Genomic DNA, 10,527 nt, shown 5'->3' with positions numbered 1-10,527 from the left:
TTATAATATCCTTAAAAGACAAGGAATAGAAAACGATTTTTAAAGTTTATTTATTTATTTTGAGAGAGACAGAGAGAGTGTGAGCAAAGGAAGGGCAGAGAGAGAGGGAGAGAGAAAATCCCAAGCAGGTTCTGCACTGACAGTGGGGCTCAGTCCTATGAACCATGAGATCATGGTCTGAGCTGAAATCAAGAGTTAGTCACTCAACCTACTGAACCACCTATGTGCCCCAAAGAGAATTTTTTTTAATTTGGAGAGGTTATATACCAAATTCTTATTGTAAGCATACTTGATGGAAAAAATAAACATATTCTTTTAAAAATCAGGAACAAAATGAGAATTCCTATTATAACTGTTGCTACTTAAACAATATTGGATACTCTGACAAATACCATAAATAAAGCAAAAGCAAAATAAATTAGTTAAAAGATTGGTATGAGAGAAATGCATCTGTCATCATTTATAGAAATTATGATTATCTACTGTATTATTTCTTTAGGGCTGGCAAAACTATACAAACTGGGTGGCTTAAAACAGCAGAAACTTATTCTATTACATTTCAGCAGTCCAGAAATCCAAAATCAAGTCCAAAATCAACAACATGGTTCTCTCTAGATAATTTGAGGGAGAATCTGTTCCATGTCTCTCTCCTAGCTTCTGGTGACTGCCAGAAATCCCTGACATACCTGGGCTTATAGCTGCATTGCTCCAATTTTGGCTTCCATGGCCTTTGTCTTCATCAGCACGTATTCACATGGTCTTCATATAACAACACTAGTCATTGGATTTGGGGCACAACTTAATCCAGTATGACCTCTTTTAATTAATGTAAAGACCCTATTTCTAAATAAGGTCTTATGATTCTGGATAGACATAAATTTTTGGGGGGATACTATTTAATGCACTACATCCGTGTAGAATAAATACTCCAACAAAATCACAAGGTAAAATCAGAATGAATATGAAATTTCAGCAAGATTGTCAACATTTAACAATCAATAAATCAACATAATCATAAACATAAATCAACATTTAACCGTCAATAACATTTCTTTACACTGTATCTAGAAAATAAAATCACAGATAAAATATTGACAACAGAAACAAAATCCATAAAGTTTATAGGAATAAATATATCAAGAAATACACAAGACATCTATGAAGGGGATTGAAATGTAGTATTAAACTATATTAAAAAGACCTGAAAAAAAGAAAGGTTTTTATATCCTTAGTGGGGTGGCTCAATATTAGAAAGATACATATTTTCTTGTTAAAGTATACATTGAATGCAATCCTAATCAAAATTGATCTTTTTTTTGAGGAACAAGATAATCATATTCTCAAATTTACATGCAACAATAAGATTTAGGAATAAGAAAGCCAACTGTGAAAGAGAAAAGGGAAGGGGTACTGCATGTTTTACATAGCCAAATAAAAAGATAAGCATCAAGCATATTAGATTGTATACCTATGAAAAATGAGGGCAATAGGAACGAAAACTAAAGCTAATAAATACAGCAAGAATAAAGAGGGACCTTGCTCAGACCAATGTATAAATGAGCTGAGGCTTGAATAAGTTACTTGGTAAGCATGGAGTCAGAACAATGGCATGTTTAAAATGAATTCAATCTCCATAAAAGGGATAATATTTTTAATATTTCTATATATTAGATGTTTGTGTGCTAAGTCTGTATGTCTCTACAATCTTTTTCTTTCTTTCTTTCTTTCTTTCTTTCTTTCTTTCTTTCTTTCTTTCTTTCTTTTCTTTTCTTTGTTTCTTTTTCTTTCTTTCTCTTTCTCTCTCTCTTTCTTTCTTTTTCTCCTTCCTTCCTTCCTTCCTTCCTTCCTTCCTTCCTTCCTTCCTCCTTTCCTTTCCCTTCCCTTCCTTTTATCTATCTATCTACCTATCTATCTATCTATCTATCTATCTATCTATCTATCTAATAATCATCTATCTATTTATACTCCAAGTACCACAGAATCCCTGCATGAAGAGTATTCTTCTTTCATATTTAATAGATGAATAACTGTTGCTCAAGGAAATCTTGTGTCTTTCTCCTTCACCTTAATGCAATCATACTTCTGCTTCCTTTATTCTTCTGTAGTTCTTAGTTATCTTATCTGGTGGATATTTTTCAGTCCAACTGTTACTAGGTATATTTGTACTCTTTTATCTCTCCTTTCCTTGCTTTTTGACACCATGAACTCCTAGTTTTCCTCACTGCTCTCTGAGTGTTGCTTACTCGTTTCTCTTGGGGACATCTCCTGCTATTCCTTTACCTTAACTGTTAGCATTATTTTCTCTTTTCTCACTCTTAATGTTCTCCTTTTGGACTTGAACATATACTCCTGAAGTACTAGTTCTTGGCCAGATATAGAGATCTGGTAGTTATACTTCTCAGAGGCTCTGTTCTTTCTCGCTTTCCTAACATTGTTTATCCTCTCTCAGCATGTAATGCCCTTCCCTTCAAAACCCTTTGCTCAGCGTTCCTTCCCTTCCTCACTCTATGCACCCTCTTTGCTCCTGGCTCCTGGTTCAAAGTGAGAATTCCATAAATATAAGTCAAATGAAGGAAGGGAAGAAAAACAAGGAGAGGAGGAAGGAAGGGAGGTTGTCCTAGCTGACCACACAGGTAGGATATGGCAGAATTCAAGTTGAAATCTAAATATTTCAACTGCAACGATTGCTGTCTCCAGTATGTTATTTGTTTTCTAGTCCAAACAGCAAGGTCTGCATAAGCCATTTATGGGTCTGGGTGGGGGGTGATGTGGGCTGACTCCTTATTTCCACATATGCCTAATGTAGTATATCTGTGTATGTCTGGAACATAGTATATTATTGACTTGACCTTATTCTGAAAGTCTGAGACTAATTCTGACTTGAAATAAACTTATCAATTGAATCCATTGGGCACCTCAACAAATTATGTTGGCTGTATCTCTTAATCCCAGCAAACATGTCTTCTTAGTGATTATAGCCAGACTGATTATCTTTTTATGCTTCAAAATAGTCACTTAGCTCCTCTTTTCACATTGCTTCACTGCACAAATATGGTACACTTGCTAAGTGCTAGGGAGGTGCTGAGCACTGGGGATACCACATGGAACAAAACAGACCAGGTGTCACCACAAGCTAACATTGGGGTTCAGGGATTCAGAAAACAAATTAAAAATACAATAGAATATTGGATGATAGTAACTGCCATGGAGAAAAATAGACCAGAAGAGTGGATAGAGAATGAAAGTAGAAGCAAGAGACTGCTATTTTAGATGGAATGGTGGGAAGATTTCTCTGAAGATAGCATTTGAAATGAGACCTGAGGGAAGTGAGAAGGTGAGCCCTGTGGCTCTCTTCATGTAGAAGTAGCAAGTGCAGATAGGAGTTTGGTTGGTATGTGTGGAAATCTGGAGGAAGGCCAGGGTGATTGGAAATGAAGTGCGCAAAGAAAAGCAGCAGAAGAGAGGTGCCTGGGTGGCTCAGTCAGTTAAGTGTTCAGCTTTTGGCTCAGGTCATGATCTTACGGTTCATGGGTTCGAGCCCCATGTTTGGGCTCTGTGCTGACAGTTCAGAGCCTGGAGCCTGCTTCAGATTGCTATCTTTCTGCCCCTCCCCTGCTTGTGCTCTCTCTCTCTCTCTCTCAAAAATAAATAAAGATTTTTAAAAAATTAAAAAAAAAAAAGAAAAGCAGCAGAAGATACCTTTGGAGGAGTAGCCAGATCACGCAGTAAACTGCAGGCATGGTAAAGGCTTTGAACTTAAAGTCTGAAAGTCTTAAAATGGCTTAGAAGATTCTTCATGATCGGGCCTCTCAGGTTTAGGGCAGGGACTAGAGGGAGATTAGGGACACATTTAGGCATTTACTCTTAGGTTCCTGAATTCTGAAGCCTCACTTGCCTCATCCTTGATCGGGTCTTTCCACTGTGTCTCCAAACTCAATCTGCTAGGTCTTTCTCTAGTTCTCACACTACTCTAACCACACTGACTGATACGTTGCTTCTTGAGCATGCTGAGCACATTCCTGCTTCAGTGACTTTGCATTTGCTATTGCTTCAGAGCTCTGGAATATTCTTCCCCTATATGTTGGAATGACATAATTCCCAACTTCATTTAAATCATGGTCAAATATCACCTCTGAAAAGCCTTCTTGATGATTCTATTTGAAGTGGCATCCTCCATCATTTTTTACTTCCTTACCCTGTTTTATTTTTTCCAACTAGTGCTTACTGCTCTTGACATCATATTATTGTTGTTTTTTTTTTTTTCAATTTGTTTCTACTAGAATGGTAGAGTCTTTGTCTTCAATTCCATTTTATCATTACAACAGTGTCTGGCATATAGAAATGCTCAATAAACATTTGTTAAATGAAAGGATCTAAGAAATGATATGGCAAATATGCTTCTGTGAATCACATTGGAAGTATTTATCGAATGCTTTCTATGAGCCACACACTGTTCTGAAAACTCTAAATATATTAATTTATTTCATCCTTTCAATATTACAGATGAGAAAACTAAGGCATGGAGAGGACAGGTAACTTGCCAATCTCACACAACTAGTAGAATTAGAACTGGGTCTGAAACTAGATAATGTGGCTTTATTTTTTTTTAAACGTTTATTTATTTTTGAGACAGAGAGAGACAGAGCATGAACGGGGGAGGGTCAGAGAGAGAGAGGGAGACACAGAATCTGAAACAGGCTCCAGGCTCTGAGCTGTCAGCACAGAGCCTGATGCGGGGCTTGAACTCACAAACCACGAGATCATGACCTGAGCCAAAGTCAGATGCTTAACCAACTGAGCCACCCAGGCGCCCCGAAAATGTGGCTTTAGAAAGCAGTTCTTATCCATGTGTCACACTGTATTTTTATTTTTCAATATTACTGTAGGATGTTAAAAATTAATATATATTACAATTGGCTATTAACTTTTAAAATTTGACTTTTAAAATTTGTACAAAACATAACAAAGTATTTACTTGAATGAATTTTAATATTATTGAAAGCTTTATTAGGAGTTTTTGGATAAAATTATTGGAAAGGGCAAATTTACTGAGCATTTATTAATTTGTCTAGGTCAGGTTGTTAGAGCAGTTAAAAATCCATTCTGGTGCATCCACTGGAAATGTATTTTTAACTTGACTATTCTTTTTTTCCCCCCAATAATGAGAGAAAAGAAAGGAGTAACTTATGTGGATAGGCTTCATAGGGTGTCATGGAATGAGAAACAGGGCAAGGGCTAATTTTATAAATTACTAAAAATATGAACTTGGGAAAATTATTCTTAATAAGTGAGAGTGTTGAAATTTAAGAGATGTGTGCCAGATGGTCTGATGGAAACTCAGCACTAGTTTCCCCCTCCTCTGCTTTTCCCTGAATTCTTGGTAACGACATTTTTCCGAATCTGTGCCAGCAGGGTTCTGGATTAGATTTCACCCAGGAGAGGCTCTTGTGCAAGATTTGGAAGGCAGAAGAGAAGCAGAAGCCATTATTGCTCCTGCAGGCAGGTTCATGGGCTTCAGCAGATGGGCATATGTGAAATGCTGCCAGCAATTTCCCAGCATCCTCCTGTGAATCACCCACTTCGAGGCTGCAGGCAGCTGAGCTCACTGGTGGTGGTGGTGGTAGTCTGTAAGCTTGTACTTCATGATTTCCCAAAAACCAGCAGAATCTTGCCCTGACGTGTGTTGCCCCACCCCTCAAACTGGATTTTTTAGCCTCTTATTCATTTTATTAAATTTATTTCTGCATGTACTACCTAGACTGACTTCTGTATTTCTGACCTGACTCCTGATTGGTATACCCAACATTTTCTTGGGAAGAATATTTTATTTAATACATGTTTTATAATTCGTTTTCCTCCACAGATATTTAAAAAAAATTGTTGGAAAACAAATGGAAACATTAGCGTCAATTATTGTCTTAAAACATTTTATTTGGGTAGTTAAGACAAATAAATCAATTATTCAATGATTTATATTAGGTATGATATTCATAACGTATTTAGTACTCATAGTTTCTGAATAAAGTCAAAGATTCCTCAGTTGGTAAGCACTGGCAGATTTTGTAAACAAAGTGTAAGAGTCTTTCAAATACTCTTCAAAATTATTTGGATACAATGGGGCGCCTGGGTGGGTCAGTTGGTTAAGCATCTGAGCTTAAGCACTTCAGCTCAGGTCATGATCTCATGGTTCATGGGTTCGATCTCATGGGTTGGGCTCTGTGCTGACACCTCAAAGCCTGGAGCCTGCTTCAGATTCTGTGTCTCCCTCTCTCTCTGCTCCTCCCCCATGTTCTCTCTCTCTCAAAAATAAACATTAAAAAAATTTAAAAAATATTATTTGGGTACAAGGAAGATATTTGCACCATCTCCAGATTCTTCCTCTGGTTACCTCCACTTTATACCATGTCCTATGTTATTAAACTACAGATAGAACTACAATGACTCATCTTTGTATGAAACTTTTAGTTTACAAAGCACATTCCATATATTGCATCATTGAATCCCCATATATTTAATGCATCTCCTATATGTTTCTACATTTTCATGTACTTTCCCTTTGTAGCACTTATGTATTGCTTTTACATTTTTATGCCTCTTCCATCCTTTCTAGATTTCAAGCTTCTTGAAGACAAGAATTGTGTTCTAATGATGATTGTTTGTCTGATGGATTAGCTCAGGGCCAAGCTCCTAGCAGATAGTCAAAGGAGGTATATTTAATGAATGGATGTAAGTGGCTGAGATTGAGTTGATCCAAGGCATTTTGGAATGTGAAATCCGGGACATTTTTACGATGGCACTTTACATTCAGAATATATTTATGAGACCAAAAGAAATGGAGAAATAATCGAAAAAAGAAACAAATCATACAACATATTTCAAGGAAACTACTTGACAAAACCAACCAAAGGATTAGGGGGAACATGGCTTTATCATTGCTTTTAACTTATATTCACTCCAATATACCTTTTCAGCTACATGTCCCTTAACTCTCCAACATAACTATTCCATGCCATCCAGTAACTGTTAATGACAAGGAGATGGTTAACAAAAACAATTCATCTCCTGTGCCTGGAAGACCTGACAAATGCTTCATTTTAAATGGTATATCTGAGAAATTCAGGGAAGCAGAGAAAAAGCAGTGGCAGATGGGGTGGTTTATTTTGAGCCAAATTTTAGGCAATCTTTGTATTGATAAAGAAAAGTTATTTATTCTAGAATACCACCATGTGCAAAGAGCTATACGAGTGTTGAGGAGACAAATGTGTTAGGTATGGTGTCTGTTCTCAAGGACAACACCTTGTGGGAGAGTCAGGTATTTAAGTACAATATGGTATGCTAAGCACTGAATAACAGACAAAGTAAATGATGGAACTTAATATTAAAGATGTGCTAAAAGAAGTCGTCCCTTGATGCCAAGCCAACAGGCACAGAATCAAAGAGTAGGAAGGACTGATGTTCCCTCTACCAATCATCTGCTTCTAAGTATCAAGTACAGCTTACCCAAGAGGCCATTTTCCTGGATTTTAAAATAGTTGGTTTAGAACTACCTGTTCCAAGCACAGAAAAAAATCATTACTAGTTCATCTGCTCAAGTGCTTAAAAGATAAGTATAAATTAATGTAAATCTCTGCCCTTCCTGTTGCAGGTTAGAATGGATCCATATAGAAAAGAGTGTATATTCATTTAAATGTTCAATGTGCAGGTAGAGTGCCTAAGAACAAGATTTGGAGTGAATGGGAAATGCAGTGAAAGTCAAGGTAGACTTGGATTCAGGAATGGGTTCTTTCATGAATGCAAGACAATTTAATATTTATATTTTCACTTAATTGAATTCATGCAGGTGTGTATGCTAATATTACATATTTTGGCTTGTATATCTGTAGTACAGAAATTTAAAAAAATTATACATCATCTTAATTATACCAGTCAAAAATTTTTGCATAATTTAATCCACTATTTTTTTTTCCTAAAGCAGAGTGACTTTTTATTTTAGTAGACATTTCTTACCAGATAAAGCACGCATTCATCAAGAATTTCTGTGATTGCCTAACAGAGGAGGAAAAAAACCCACCCTAAATTAAAAACAAGACCCATCTACCTTAATTATAAAATGAAAATGATTACTACTACTTACTGATTACTTAAATATTCATGAGAAAAAGTCCCCAAATTTAGATGGTTGCATATTTAAAGATAAGGGTATGTTCATATTTTTTATAAGGAGATACAGTTAATCCTTATCCCCATGGTGGAGCTCTGAGAGAGCTATGAAAGATGTCTTTCCCGCTTTCTGTACATTTAAAAGATAGTAAGTTAACGGTGAGGGAGTTTTCTCCTAAATCAGATGGAGTGTGGATTAGGATGATTTTGCCTCAGATGCACAAAAATAATTTATTCTTTTATTCTTTTTGATTGCACATGATAATTCAAATGTTGAATATCTGAATTATGAAAATTGACATGTCTATTTAGCCTTTAAAAATCAATGCCTGATGGGACATTGCTAGGTGCCAGGGGAATTCTGGGACTGCCTGGAATGTATTGGTAGAAGTGGCAGAAAGATCCTACACACCCTGGATGGGTTGTTGTTCTAATGGCTCAATGTTAGAGCTGGAATGGATCTTGAGATAATCAAATCCATGCCATAATTTTACTAACAAAAAATTGAAGGCTCAATGAGGGGAAGAGATAAAAAGTCAGATTTAGTAGCAGAAATGATATAGAAATCAGGCTTCCAGAGTCCCAGGTTAATGCCATTTCTGATATTTTGCAATACTGGGGCTTTTTTAGACATCAAAGATAAAAGTTTCAATCCACATATCTGGCTTTTCCTGCTGGCTTCACCCCCTCCCCGCCCCCATCCACTTTCTTACATGTTCCTTGTGCTTTGGCTTGTTCCTCTTTGCCTTTAGAAAAACTGCTATTCCACTAAAAGCTTTCCTTACAGACTGCCACCTAGCTCATTTACTAATAAACAGGATGGTATAAGATGGGATAGATGGGTGAAAAGGAGGAAAGGTAAATCAAATTTTCTCTGAAATGGGATGTTCTGTCTTATTTTGGTTAATATTTTTAATGTATATTTCTATTAATTCCTTTATTAGGTTTTGTGCATCTGGAGGGCAAGGACCATGACATTTTCTCCTTTTTCTGTTTATTTGGCAGAAAAAGAAGAGCATAACGAATATAAAAAGTGCCAATATATCATATTTGAGTAGTATTTCAATTGAACAAGCAGCAGAACACATAATACTGCTACCCAAGCTTAGCACAATTCTGTGACCTAACCAAGTCATAAAATTAAGGACACATTTCCATTAAGTTTCCTTCAATGTTATAAATCTGCTAAAAGCTACATGCCATCATAAGAAATTACAGCATGTATTGTCCAAAGTTTGGTCAGGAAAACAAAACCACTCAAGAACTATCAAGAAGAAAAGGATTCAATAAATTAGATGACTAATTCAACAAATTAGTTAATAAGATAATGAGATGCTTATGAAACCATTGGCAGGGTTGGAAAAATGAAAGTCAAAATAGTGCCATTTACTCTCAGGTATTGTAGTTTTCAAAGTCTCTAGAGTATAGGAAACTCTGGCTATGTTCATAGCTGCCTCCAAAACTGAGCTAGGTGAAACACTCAGAGGCACATGCAAAACATCCCTTTTTCTGAAGCTCATAGCATACATCTGTGGTTTTGTCTGTCTCCAATGGAGAAATTATAGTATGGTTTCTGCATCTCTTTTCCTTTCAAATCTCAGATAAGTGCCTTCTGGCTGGCACATTCTAACCTGGAATCCTGCTGATAGAAATTTTTAGGAATGTAGCTTCCAGGCTTCTAGCTTCTGCAATAGCAAGGACAGCATGGGGCAGGTAGGTAGAAATAGTGTCAAGATTCTAAAGGCAATCTAGTACATAACAATTTCCAAAGGTTTAAATTCCTTTGCTTTCACCAATTATTTTAGATTCTATTAATTTAATAAAATAATCCTGAGTCTTTTATTCATTTATTTATCTGGTGGTTTGGGTATGTAACTCATATATGCAAAATACAGTTTTGATTTTTCCAACAAGAGTAGTTTGAGGAATTATTCATCAGAATATCTTGTAGGAGAGAACATGGTATTTGGACCATTGAAAAAATTACTCAAATAAAGAAATGCTATGGCTATACTCTGACAAAAACCCACCTCAGGGAAATATTTTGGCTTGAAAGAGTTTTATTTTTGAAAGGGAAGTATGATGAATGCAAATCATTTAAAAAAACTATTCCATTTGCTTTGGGAAGAGACTAATTAAATTTAGGGATCAGAACTTTGAAATAGCTTACTCATGTAACTTACAGATGTATGATTTTTCTTTGCTTGTGCCAATGATAGTTATCTAAATAGAACACACACCTCAAAAATCTTTATGGTAGCAAATACGGAACTACTGACACTTGAGGGAAAGTAAAATTTCTTTTTGTATAAATAATACTATTTTCTTGCCTTTGATCATTACCTTCATTTGCAAATATTTAACAAT

The sequence above is a fragment of the Leopardus geoffroyi genome, chromosome C3, assembly GCF_018350155.1.
Source record: "Leopardus geoffroyi isolate Oge1 chromosome C3, O.geoffroyi_Oge1_pat1.0, whole genome shotgun sequence".
NCBI lineage: Eukaryota > Metazoa > Chordata > Mammalia > Carnivora > Felidae > Leopardus > Leopardus geoffroyi.
The sequence above is the reverse complement of the archived record's forward strand: the minus strand, read 5'-3'. Positions refer to the sequence as shown.